Here is a 14,273-nt window from a genome sequence, read left to right as displayed (position 1 = left end):
AAGGAGGGCGCTCGGACGCAAGGACCCGTAGGGACTGCCTGTCTCCTGCCTGTAAGGAGACGCTCTCGGAAGCAAAGACCCCTGACCCGTGTTGTCTATCGTCCCGCGCTGGATTGCGCTACCAGGAGAGACAGCCCGGGGGAGTCCGGAGTTTTTGTTTATTGATTTCTTTGGGTGCCAAAGGAGAACGCTACTGACACAGTTCACGTGCCAAAGGAGAACGCTACTGACACAGTTCACGTGTCAGTTCCTCACGCGCTAGGAAGCGCCTTCAACTGACTTGCTCTCAGCTAAACCGCAAGTATACTCCAAGGGCTGGGGGATCGTTTTGTGTGCATTTTGAATCTCGCTCATACAGGCTCAAGTCAGTGAAGTACTGGGACTGTTTAATATGGTGGATCCTTCTTTTCTTTTTTGGTTGTCCATGGTTCCTGAACATAAGGATATTTAACAAGACAGTTCAGTTACCCCTTGTACAACATACGGTGCAAACTACCTATCGGTCAAAGGGAGAAAAGTTATGTTGTGACAATCCTATTTTCTGAATCTCCTTCGAGAGACTTTGTGTAAGTGAGAAAGTACACACGATTGCATTATTAGAGAGATTACCCGCTAGACTTAAAAAGTGTCATAGTGTTAATCTATACCCTGTATCTGTTTTATTTCTTACTACAGGTTATCGCATTCCATTGACCATCTACACCACAGAACCCACTCGAGCCTTCCTGGTGGCTCATTCCGGTCTTCCCATTTCTCGGATATTACGTACCTCTTTAGCTGTTTTCTCAGCTGGGGTGCGTGGTCTCTGGGGAAAGGGGAGACATCATCTTCGCTCCCGTGGATGCTGGCCTGCTCTGTTCTGAGACACTCGCAGTCCTCACAGTTGCCTACCCTATCTAGTATTGATTGAACTAGATCTGGTGACCCAAATGATAGAACTACACAGTCTCCCTCTAGCGACTTTTTAGATCTTCCTATCCAGCCAATCCGTCTGACCATTTTGAACTCTGAAAAGAGCGGATTTGATAGTCCCGTCCTTGCACTTATCACATGCAACAATTTATTGTTTTGTGTTGTCCAATGTTCTCTAGTCCCGTGTGGCAAAGTAGGGACGTTGGCCAACACAATAGTGTAAGGCTTTGCTTCTGGAGGGAAATGTAATGTATTTATGCCAAGGGGACGTCTCAGTGGCTGATTTTTTTGTCTGTGATTGGGCTTCCTTTCTGCGTGCGTAGTTAGGTCTAATGGGGGGGGTTCTTTTTGGATATTCAACAACCGTTCTTGAATGGTGCTTGGGGCCTGTAGTGTGTCATGTGGCCTAACCGAAACCACTGTATTGTTGCACTTAAGCGAGGCATCCAATGGAGTAGTTTGGGTTGCTTCTATTAAGCCGGGGCCACAATTTCCAGGCTGTACAGTCATAGATCCGCCACTCCTGATTGGCTGGGCAGACTTAGTTCTGTATTGACATGTGCTAGTCAGGTGTGACTGAGCAGTTTGAAGGCCCATCTGACTCATCTGGGCTGCCTGGTTTATATGAGCACTGCCTGCGAGCTTTTCTAACTTATCTATACTCGCTTCCAATCTGGATAACTTTTGCATCAGTGGGTTCAATAGAACTGAGACAACCTCACCCATTTTTGTCCAGAACTCCCCGCTATCAATACTTTGCGGGGGGATAGGGTTGTTAAAATAGACTCCTTATTAGTAGCTGTACATTTCCCCTCCTCCTCCTCCACGGTGATTTTACTGTTGTGCCCTCTTTTTTCTATGGGGTGAGATTGCTTATTAGAGCCCTGCCCTTTTCTTTTCCTAGTCTGGATCAAGGGACTACTTCCATGGTTGTTTTTGCTTTTTTGCCTTCTGGTATTTACTTTAGGTCGAGTTGATGTTTCGCTTGTCTTTGGAGCATCATTAAACACGGACGTGGGTTGTCCCCGTTGCGGGGAACTGGATGCCGGGCTAGTCCATATGTTGTGGAGCTGCCCTGCGCTGAATTCATACTGGCGGGCAGTTCACGGAGCGCTGAGCGCATGTACGAGTCGTCAGGTCCCATTCGAATGGTCAGTCTGCTTATTGCACCTTTTCCACAGAACTCCAACTATGAAGGTCACGTCGAGGTTCTTCGACTTGGGACTGGTGGTGGCGAAACGATTACTCACTAAGCGCTGGAAGGCGGCGGATCCCCCCCATGCGCGAGCGTGGCGGAGTTCACTACTGGTGTGGGCAAGGACAGAGAGCACGGCCCTCCTGAGGGAGGAAACACTAGGCCTCAGGCGAACGCCAATAGCGGCCCAATAGGACACAATCTTACAGGCTCTGACGCGCCTGGCTGAGGACACCCTGGGGCGTTGCGTGGACCATGACGGGGATGCCCTTATAGAGGGGAGGGGAGGTGCCTAGCTTGCGAGGTTGGGCTCGAAATATGGTGCTCAGTGCTTAGTGGACTAGGGGAGGTTCAGGGTACTAGAGCTGATGTTGAACGAGCGGCCTGAATGGAGGGGTACGGGGGCGGCGGGAGGGAGGGGTGGGGGGGGTCGGAACAGAGGCCCATGTGGGAGATGCTGAAGTAAGGCCAGAATTTGCTGCTGTTGTCTTTGTTTTATTAGGGCAATTGTTGTTGTTATCTTGCCCCGCTCCATTATGGTTACCGAAATAGAAGTAGGCGCCTGACCGGGATAATTGGGTGAAATGCTAGCAGTCCCCTTGGGGGTAGCAACTGATGACAAGATACCGAAAGGGGATATTTTGAGGATGGTATTGGGCATAGGGGTCCATAATATTATCCCCTTATGGTCAATGGGTGTAGCACCAGATCCCTTTCATTGCAACGCTCCTGACAAGTGATGTATCATTGGATTTAATGTAATTATTAACCAATTGGATCCTACATTGTAACATGTGACCTGTTTACCACTAAAATGCCAATAAACAGATTTCATAATTAATTTGGAGCATCATTAAATTCGGGTGCCTGGCTGAGCGATACACTAGTCAAAAAGGAACTGTGTTGGGAGTTAGTGAGGTCTAAAGGGTCAGACATTACAGGCTGGCTTAAGGGGAATTATGGCTTTAGTGATAGTTTTCGCTCTGTAAGTGCGATTTCATGGATGAGAGCTGACTCTGCCCGTAACAAAAAAGGATCCAGAGTCCCCACCACTCCCTGACCTGTTAATGATTTCCGCTTATTAAATGTTTTATCTGTGCCATTTTCCTCTATTAATATTCGTAGTGGCAACAATATATAACAAAATGTAACAATATGTACCGGCAGTATTAGACCCTCGGACCCTCGTACCTTAGTCCCAACGTTCGCATTAAGGAACCGTGAAAATCGAAAACACTGGGTGTAAATAATGTAGCCCGGCCCGGCCTCTTTCGGCCTCTGACGGGCTCGAACAGGCCCGCCCTTGGCCCGGGCTTTGCCCGCACACGACCCGTGCTGCGGGAGCCCTGGCGTTGTTTTGAGTGCCTCCTGGCGCGTCTAGCGTCCGGTGCGGTGTGCGTGCCCCCAAGGATGCCAGGAAATGGAGTCCGCTCCGATTCACTCGCGGCTCCCTATCGGCTCCTGCTCGGTAAAGAAACTGAGTCCTAGCAACGGTGGCAATTGCAGGCATGGTCAAAAGTGGCTCATATGCAAAATAATAAATAATCTCGAAGTACAAAAAATTGTACTATATAAAAACCCATATGCAGATGTATGTATAAATATTTACAAAGTCAGGCATTCACATTGTTGCTGTTGTTAAATAAAGTTTAATTTTTTTATTTCCTCCCATATTTCAATAGTTAGCACTTCTAGATAGATTTCTTATACTCAGATTTACACACTGTGACAGATATGTTTTATTATTGAAAAATAAACGCATAAGCGTACACTAATCCGCTTAAATGTTATCAGAATGGTGATGGATGTGTGGTGAGAACCTGTCTCTGGGAGCTTCAAACTCAAACTTTCAGTGTTGAGCATATAACGTGGCTAAGTGAGATAGTGTCGTGCCTTTCAGCTCTTGCAAGGAAGGCTATATTCATTCTACCTCCCAATTCCACTAAGAAGAGTTTGTAAGAGTGCTGCCTGGCAGTATTTAGTATATGTCAGCTGCTAGGCATACTTAATGTTGAGGTGCCAAGTCAAGGAAATTCTGCTGGGCATGGTGCTGGTAATGATGGGAAAAAGACAGGATAAAGTCAGTAGGAGGTTCATCTTTACTATATTTATCCTGCCCACCCACGAGATTAAATAAGAGATCCATTTGCTTAGATCCCAGAAGATCTTAAGCTTAGACTATTTTACTTTGTACATGTCTTTCTCAGTGTTCCTCAGATAGAGCCTAGAGATCTATTTGATTTTCAGTCCATCTATAGGGGGTAAGGTTTTAATATGTTTGCACTCAATTAACACGTTTAAAATAGCAGATTTACTTGTCTTTATGTATAAACCCCATATTCTCTCAAACTCCAGCAACACCTTCAGCACCGCTGTGAGAGACGTCTTAGGATGTGGTAGAGTTAAAAGACCATGGTCCCTAAGAGTCTCCTCCGGTGCCCCTTTGCTGGCTGGAATCTAGCTTCTCAGAAAAAGGTCAAAGATCACAGCAGCCAATAATGAGAGTCAAAAAATCCAAGCTGACTCTGTTGGATGCCTCTTTGGCATCAAGCACGGTTCAGCGAACTAGTGCTGTGTCTTTCTTTATGTTCTTCCTCTAAGCTGCGCAGCACGTCTAATGTTATCATAAGTATTCCAATTATGAAATCCAACTGGAATGGGCAAATTAGCAAAGGCATTATATTATCCAGCCTACTGGACATCACCTTAGTGAAGACTATTACATCAGTGTTTACTCAATAAATTGGTCTATAGGTTTTGTGCTGAATATGGTCTTTCCCCACTTTCAATATGAGAGTGATAATCATGGATATAGTAATACTCCCGGCTTGAGAGAATTAACGGAATAGTGCAACAAGAGGCATGATTAGCCAGCCTTCAAATGATAAAAGGTTGAGGTGTACCTTTTTGAGCCCGATGACTTGTGTTTCAGGGCTTTGACTACCACCTTAGCTTCATCCTCTTCAATACAGATATTAAGATTTTTTGCTATGTGTCTAGCTATGTGTGATTATAGACTTGGTATTGTAGCATTGTTAAAATATTCTTTTCCAGGCACATAAGAATTATTTTGTTGCATAGTTTGTAGTGCAAAAAAGTTGGTGCTTTTCAGTAAGTGGTATTTTCAAACGTGTACCCTCCGGTATCTCTCTCTCTCTATTCCCTTAGCCCTACATAAAGCTTACAACTTCACCAAGCACTATTGTATTAATCCAGAGCCCCAATGCTCCTTGATGCAGTATATTATCTTTTTATGATGCCCTAAATCTTCTTGTTAATTGTGTCAGGTGGAACTGCATTTTCCAATATGATCATTTCCTGGGAAGGCATTCCAGAATCCAAAGTAGCTGGGACTTCTTACTGAAACTATACATATGGCGAGAGGTAAGCCTGCGACATGGGTGAAAGTGTGGGGCCCCTGGAACGCCTACCGCGGGGGAATCTGTGCTCCACCGTTATTGCCCGATCCGTCGCCGGCCCCGTCCCCTTAGCCAACTCATCCCCCCGGTACCTGGGCATTAGGTGTACCCAGCCCTAGTTCTGATCTCTCCCCCCCCTCTTGAGATTCCTATGGATGGCTAGGATCCCCCCTCTAGGGGAACACGTGTTGCTATTCCGATTGAGGATTGCCTTGTGGGTTTGTTTGTATTTGTTGTTCTTTAAGTTTAAAATGGAACCGTATAGTGGGGTCTGGATAGTGTGGCTCGCAACGATGTTACCTCCTGTGCATGCTCGGCCGCAGCACCATGTGTTTTATAAATGTATATCGTATGCTCCTTTTATTGCTAGCGGCCGGCCGGAAGGTTGTAGGCCCATATTTGTATATTTTTTTGAGTCTTGTAATAAACGGTTTCAAAAAAAAAAAAAAAGAAACTATACATATGATATCCTCTGAGGAAAATCTGTGAAAGCAGAGTTTTTCCACATCTGCTCACTGTCTAGACAGAACATTTTGTATTGCCTTATGCACTGGTAAGGATTCTTGGTCATTTTTTCTGGTACTGCAGGAAGAAATCATCTTCGTCTTGTGCTGAAGAAATAGGTTAGCCCAAATTATCGTGAAGACTGTGGATGACTTCTATCAGTTCAGCCCCTCTGTGCTCTACTTCTTCCTCTGAGGTGTAAATGCCCAGATTAGAGAAAGTGTCAAGTGTAACTTTCATTGGAGGAGGACCTTCTCTGGCCAGAAATAGCTCTACTTCATTGTTTAGCATGTCCTGCAAGATTCCCATGGGAGGCCGTTTTTGCTGACCCTCCTTATCCTGATGAGGGGCTTCCTCACTAGAGGAGGCAGATTTTACATGTTTCTGCTAACTGGAGAGTTTTCTAGGCTTCATGGTGTCCTCGCTAATGCTCGACATTGCCAGGGAACAGGGAGTGCTGACCAGTTTCCTAAGTGATGAAACAATGTGGTAGTCAAAGTATCACAGGACCACTGCGATCTTTGAGTCAGATGTGTGGTCCCACAATAGCAAAATCAAATCAAAGCAGCCTTGTATAGAGTGGCTAATCACCCCTGATGGTACCCAGGAGCTGAGAAGAGAATCCTGCTGCAAGGGTAAACTCAGTCAAACAGCCAGGTTTTAAGTCCTTTCCTGAATTCCAGCAGAGAGTATGAGGTCTGAAGGTGAATGGGTAGGAGAGAGATGCAGAGCGAAGGTGTATGGAGGGTTGGTGGAAGTTCAGGCGGTGGTTGACATATGCTGGTCCTTGGTTGTGCAAGGCTTTGTCAGTGTAGATCAGCATCTTGATTTTACATCTTTCCTTAATTGGGAATCAGTGGAGCATCCTGAGGTATGGGTTGATGCGGGTCTGCTTGGGAAGAATGAGTCTGGCCGTTGAATTCTGTATGGTCTTAGTCTCTTCAGGAGGTGCGAGGTGATTCCTGCATAGAGTGCATTGCCGTAGTCCAGCAGGCTGGTGACTAGGGCTTGAGTGACGGATCATCTGGTGTTAACGGGGAGCCATTTGAAGATCTTGCAGAGCATGCAAAGAGTGAGGAGGAGACTGCGTTGATGTGGTTTTTCATGGTGAGCATGGTGTCTGGGATGATGCCTAGGTTGTGGGAATATTCTGTCAAAGTGGGTGAGTGGCCTAGTTCAGAAGGCCACCAGGAGTCATTCCACAGGGAGGTGTTGTTCCCGAAGACAGGAACCTCCGTTTTATCTGTGTTTTGTTTTACGTAAGTAATAAGAGAGAGATAGCCCAAAAAGTTCCAGGGAACAGGGCTCTTATAACCATTAAGCAAAGAAATGGATCCCTGGAATTGAATCTCAGCCACACTTATTCTAGAACCATTCACCCTATGCGCACTATATTTTCTCCTTAGTTAAACCCTGTCACACACTAATCATAGACCTGTTCAATAGACCCACACTGAAATGTAATGCTTGTGCAAATTTGTTTATTAAAAAATATTATAGTTTCTAAAAAAATATATCCATAAAAACATCTACACAACAATGAATTAATGTACACAAGGACAACGGCAATGAATTAAAAATCACAATACTTGCAATCCAATGTCTTAAGTCTAAAATTCTTAGAACACACAAGAGTAGTGACCCAAGAAAAAAGTGCTGTCATAACATTCTAATTAAACATTTCATTTGATCCAAAAATAATACATGATTGGTAGGGAATCTTATAGTGAGAAGATATCTTTCTTATTTACAATTCCCTTATTTTTTTGGATTCTTTATTAATATAGGCGTCGATGCGTTTCGGTGATATTTAATCTGTATGAATACAGAACCACCTTCTTCAGGGCAAAGATCGATAAAGGGTAACTTTTTTCTCTACTTTATGGCACTTGTATCTATTCAGAGAGAGAAACAAATATCATCCCACATATCATCATACCGCAATATCCTCAATGAAATTACATTCAAGGTTCATAAGTTTGTGTATATAAAAGCACGGGGCAAAAATGCCACATTTCAATTGCAGATACATTTTTCGTATACACACTGCATTTCAGGTTGGGTTTACAAAAAGGCTATATCTAACCCTGTATACTACGTGATCTCCTCCATTATTTAAAAAAAAAAACAAGAGAGATTGAGCAGGGATTACCTTCTACATGCACTCGATTCATACCTCTAAACTATTAAAGAGTGTAAGACATGTGCTGACCCTCAAAGGTGTAGGGCCATGTCCTTCAATGGGGTTACTTAATATATTGTCGTACCCAGTTGCGTTCACTCGATCTGTTTTAAGAGAGATACAGAGTCACTATGAAATGATACGGGCTGTTTGTCCCCAAATCACTGCTCGTCCCTAGTCTGACAGGGTTTAACTAAGGAGAAAATATAGTGCGCATGGGGTGAATGGTTCTAGAATAAGTGTGGCTGAGATGGGGCGGAGCTTGGCTCGCAACAGGAATGGCTGCCTGAGCCCGGCGCTCCGACTCGCAGCACATCAATCCGTAAATTATCCTGCCCTTAGCCGCCTGAAACTGACGCGACTGCAGTGCATTGGGCGCCGGAACGTTGGCGCTACCTCGACCGTTGGTCCCGGTCCCGGGAAGTGAAGCCAAGGCGGAGAAACTTCGACGGAAAAATCGCGCCGCGCTGGGCCTTGGATCCCCGGCCGTTGCGTGGTCTGCGGCCGACCTGGCGTCGGACTACGTGCGTCCTGTGGCGGTGGGAGGAGCCGGATTGCGGAGCTGACCTCGCGACTCAGGCTTAGGCTGCTGACTTCAGAAGCGCTGTGAGCAGGGTGAGAGGGGGGTAATCCTTCTCCATCGATGGTGGCAGCCGGAAAGACACGTAACAGACAGCGCCCTGGATGTTTATTTGGATCGGCGCCCAGGGGGCTGATGGTCGCAGCACCGACGCGGGGACTGCAGCGGTGAGGGACGGGGGCGTACACACGAGGAGTGGGCGCCTGGGACGACCTGGGGCGACCCTGGGGTGAGCGCACCGCGCCCGGCTTGACTTGTGGCACTGATGACCTGGGTGGCTAGAGACACGGCCCCAATGAGAGTGCAGTAGCGGAGACTGTTGGGACAGAAGGCGGCGGTCTGTTGCAGGCGGCGGAGAGGCTGCGCCGAGGTGCTTGGTGATACGGTGGCGGCTCCGGAGAGCTGGGGTGGACGAGGCTGGCTGGCAGTGAAGTGGGAGTCACTACTGGGGTTTGCGCAGAGGAAGTTTGGAAACCCCATGGGTCGCGGTGATAAGCATTTGCCCCAACAGTCGGTGAGAGCGTGAAACACTGGCCAAGCGCCAGCCGGCGTGGATTTGTGGCGCTGACGCCGGATTTGCCCTACAGTTGGTTGCCTGGTGTGACGGTTGAGGAACAGAGAAGGGCGTGGCGCCTAAGCTCGGGACCGCTGGTGGCGACCTGGGACAACTGTGAACTGGGCTGTGACGCATGCACACTGTCTCTGGCTCGCTTGTGGGTGCCACTTGACCCGAGCTGAGTGGTTAGACAGGGTGCGGCTCCCAGGTGCCCGATACCATGGGCAAGACAGATAAGTCGCAGCCGAAATTGTCGTTCGAGCAAAAGCGCGCTAAGTCGCAGACCCCGACGGGTGATGATGCAGGCGGAGCCGCGGCCCCGCCGGCGGAGGACCAGGATTTGCGTGGTCTGCTGCTCTCCATGGAGAGGGGTCTGCAGTCTGGTATTACTTCCCTTGGCGCTAAGATCGACGCGCTTTCCTACAGAATGGATCGCATGGGGGAGCGGCTCGACAAACACGCGGAGAGGCTTGATCAGTCGGAACAGCGCCTGGTGGAAGTCGAGGAAGCGCAGTCCTCGCTGAACTCGGATCACAAGCAGCTGGGGCGACTCATGCAGGTGCTCCAGGACAAGACTGAGGTTCTGGACGCACGCACGCGGCGCTGTAACCTGCGCATCACGGGCCTTCCGGAGTCGACTGCGACGGGACGGATGGAGTGTTTTGTTGAGACAATGCTGATTGCGCTTCTTGGCCGGGAGGCGTTCTCGGAAGTATTTGTGGTGGAGAGGGCGCACAGATCGCTCGGGCCAAGGCCCCCTCCGGGTGCGCCGCCGAGACCAATTATAGCGAAACTTTTGAACTATCGCGACAGATATGCCGCCCTGAGACTGGCACGAGAGAAACAAACACTAGTGTACGAGGGGTCGAACATTTCCCTCTATCCGGACTTTACTGCAAAAGTGCAGGAGGCGAGACGACAGTTTGTCCCTGCTAAAAAGCAGCTCCGCGACCGGGGCTGGACTATGCGATGTTGTACCCGGCCAAACTACGAGTTAACCGGCAGGGGAAGTCGCATATTTTCACGGACCCGAAGGCACTACACAGAGCGCTGAAGGACTGGCAGAAGGACAGCCGGGGCAGTCCGGAAAAACGACAGCGGAGCGAGGAGCCGGAGAGCACCCTGGAGCAGCAGGATTGAATCGGATGAATTGGCAAGCATTGTTTTTCGCTTCTTGGCCCTACGGGGAGCTCAAGGGGGGGTTGCATGGGGTGCGGGGAAGGTTTTGTGGAGTTGAGAGAACAGTTGGGTGTAACGTAGTGAAGTGGTACGCATGATTTCCCCTGGTTTCTGCTTATCCTGTAGCCAAACGAGTTGTGACGCGTCTGCTGCCCCTGCTATGCGCGAGCTATTTGCCTTGATGGGGGTTTGAAAGTGGGGAGTGACAGCAGTAGGCGCAGGGGTGCGATGCAGGTGATGCCGAAAAGAGGGCAATGAGCGCAGTGGGTTGAGTGGGCGGGGCCGTGATGTGTTTGCTGCGGGGGAAAGCCGGGCGGGCGGTTATAGCAATAGCTACCACAGATTATGGACTGAGCGACCTCCGCCTGCGTGTGCAAATCACCCGTTGCCTGGGGTTTTAGTTGTTTTGGGTTGGGTGTTGGGTGGGGGGGGGGGTAAGCTCTTGATGGGGCGCGGCATGGCCGAGTTGGGGGGTCTGCTGTGGGTGGTGGGGGGGATGGGGTTATATTTCGTTGTTTTTTTGATTCAGGGGTCGAACTGCCTACTCGCTTTCTTTGGGTCACATCCAAGTAACTGTTGCACATGGCTTACGTTAGTAGATAACAATGGCAGTAGCTGGAGTGGATATGGCTAGCAGTGCCACGGGCCGTGGGTTGCGCGCTCCCTCAGAGTGATGACCTGGAACATTAGGGGTCTTAACGACCACCGAAAGCTGCGCAAGGTGCTGCACTACCTCACGCGGCACAATGTTGACATTGCTCTCCTTCAGGAGACGCACCATCCCTGCTGTAGTCAGATGCTGCGTGTGCGGGGTTTGGTGGATAATTCGCATGCGGCCGGCTTCACCACGCACGCCAGAGGGGTCATAACCTGGTTTAACCCTAAGCTGGGTGGCACGGCACAACTGATCTATGCGGATAGTGGGGACCGGTTTGCACTGTCACGCTATCAGGGGAGGGGACTGGATTTATCCCTGGTTAATGTGTACGGACCTAACTACGATTGTCCGGAGTTCTACTCGGAGCTTGCAAAAAGAGTCAAGGACCTTGGTCCTGCCTCCACGCTCTGGGGGAGGGATTTCAATATGGTTATGAATTCAGGACTGGATAGATCCGGTGGCCCGACCCGACTGCAGTCTGCTGTGGCTAAGACGATCAGTAGGGAGATGCTTGGTATAGGCCTTACAGATTTTTTTTTTGAAAATTCTTTTTATTGGCATTTTGAGGTTTAAACGTACATACAACGTGTGTCGCAGAGAGAGTTGTGGTACATAGGTATTAGAGTAGACCTTCATCAACATAGGGAGTACATCAATATCTTGTTCAGTGAGGATGTGGTCTGTGTTGTAGCAGAGCATTGCCAGAGAGGGGAACTGGGGGAGAACTGAACTAGGATGTGCCATGGGGTGTGTAGTGTTTGAGTGGGCGTACGCGATGGGTCCATTATTGCCTACTCGACAGTGCAGTTGCTGCTCGCTCAGGGGGAGGCGGGTGTGTGGAGTTATGTGGGGGGGCCGTTGAGTGTGATAGAGTGACGAAGACGGACCCGACTGGTCCGGTGATGGCACAGGGAGTAGTGGTGGAAGATCCACTGTCTCGGGAGCCTGTATAGCAGAAGGCTGTACCGTGTTGGGGGTCTGGATGGCAGTGGCTGTGGCTTCCGGGGTCTGGGATTGTCTGAATTGGTACAATAGGAGCGCCCATTCTAGGGAAATAGGGACTTTGCGAATACCTTTGGCTTCTTCCGCACGGATTACCTCTTCCTCAGCAGCTGCCCATTTAAGAACCGCTCCTGCCCATGCCGCCAGCGGGGGGCCTGATGGATCACGCCAGTGCATGGCTATACAGCGCTTGGCCAGCAAGTGGGCTAGGGATACAAAGCGCATTGGTATTTTGTGTCGTTTCCTCCTTCCCAGTATGCCCAATGCACAGCCCTCCCAGGTGGTCAGGTGGGTCAACCCGGTAAGCTCCCTGAGTGTTGAGTGGATAGATGACCAATAGGTCTGAATGCCCGGACACGTCCAGAACATGTGATAAAAGTCAGCGTCCCCCGCTGGGCAACGAGGGCAGAGGAAGATCGTGTTGGGGTAAAAGCGTTGGAGGACTGCTGGTGTTAGGTAGGCCCTGTGTAGGATATGATACTGTATGTTCTTGAACCGGGCATTCCTGGAGACGTTTTTGGGGAATTCTATTGCTCTTTCCCATTCACTATCGTGGAAAGGTCAACCAATTTCCTCCTCCCAGAGGGTCCGTAGGGGTCCTAAGAGCGGGAGTGTCAGTTCCCTGATCGACTTGTATAACCATGTAGTGTGGTGGCGCCCCGGCCCCATTCGTAATATTGTGTGGAGAACCGGGTGTGTGGGGGGTTCCCCCAGGGTGAGGTCGGCGTATGGCCGGTAGTGGCTGAGGAGTTGGCGATGACGCAAGAATTGGCCGGGGGGTAGGTCACACTCGTCCATGAGTTGCCGGTACGACCGCAGCTGTCCGTCGTCGAACAGTACTTCCGCTTCGGTGATGTCCCTTGCCGTCCATTCCCGCAGCATGACGGAAGTAAAGAACCCTCCCTGTCTGGGCCAGCCGACCAGCGGTAGCAATGGTGTGTACGGAGGGCAATCTGGCGCCATGCGGTGTATACGTTGTACGCACTTCCGGGCTATGTCTACTTGTAGGGGGAATGTCCGTGTGGGGCGAGACCCCGGTATGAGTAGGCGGCGTAACTCCGGTATGGGTATGCTACCTGCGGCAGTACATGTTTCGAGTGTGCATCTGTCCGCAGTCCAATAGGAAAGCCACTGGAGCTGTGATGCAAGGAAGTAGGCTTCGAATGATGGTGCGCCGAGCCCCCCTTGTGTCGTGGGTAATTGCAGTTTGGCTAGCGCGATCCTGTGCCGTCCCTTACCCCATATGAGAGATCTGAGGAGCGTGTCTAAGTCCTTGAAGAAGGAGCGGGCGGGATTACTGGGAGGTTGGTGAAATGGTATAAAAGCCGCAGGACCAGGATCATCTTAGCCAGGGCAACCCGGCCTATCGGGGCCAATGGGAGGCTCCGCCAAAACCCGATGGAGGATCGTATCCCTGCGAGTACCCTGCGGTGGTTGCCCTCGTAGATGTCGGCTGGGGAGTGGTATAACCTAATCCCGAGGTATCGGGGACCCTCTGCCGCCCAGTGTAGTTTCCGGCCACCGATCCGTACATCCTGGGGAGATACGTCTGGGTGGAGGGGGTACACCATCGATTTGTCCCAATTCACTTTCAGGCCCGAGGCCTCTGTGAATTCCGCCAGGGCGGTCTCTAGTGTGGTGAGATCAGCTGTCACGTCACGTATGTATATGAGGAGGTCGTCGGCGTACATGGACACGCAGTGCGTTACGTCCGCTAGTGGAATGCCCCAGTCTTGCCTGTCCCGACGAAGTCGAATAGCCAAGGGTTCCATCGCGAGCGCAAATAATAAAGGCGAGAGGGGGCATCCTTGGCGTGTGCCTCGATGTATTTCAAATTCCGGGGAGATGTAGCGACCAAGACGAACCCGAGATGTGAGGTTAGTATATAACAGGCGCGTGTAGGCGAGAAGCGTGGGACCCAGCCCCGTCCGTCCGAGAACGGCAAAAAGGAACTGCCATGTAAGGGTATCAAACGCCTTCTCAAGGTCCAAAATTAAACACGCCGCCCGAGGGAATCGACCGCCCAACTGATCCTGGATGTGAAAGAGGCGCTGAATGTTGTGAGAAGTATTCCTCCCTGGGACAA

This window comes from Triturus cristatus, chromosome 2_2 (assembly GCF_964204655.1).
Source record: "Triturus cristatus chromosome 2_2, aTriCri1.1, whole genome shotgun sequence".
Lineage (NCBI taxonomy): Eukaryota > Metazoa > Chordata > Amphibia > Caudata > Salamandridae > Triturus > Triturus cristatus.
The sequence above is the reverse complement of the archived record's forward strand: the minus strand, read 5'-3'. Positions refer to the sequence as shown.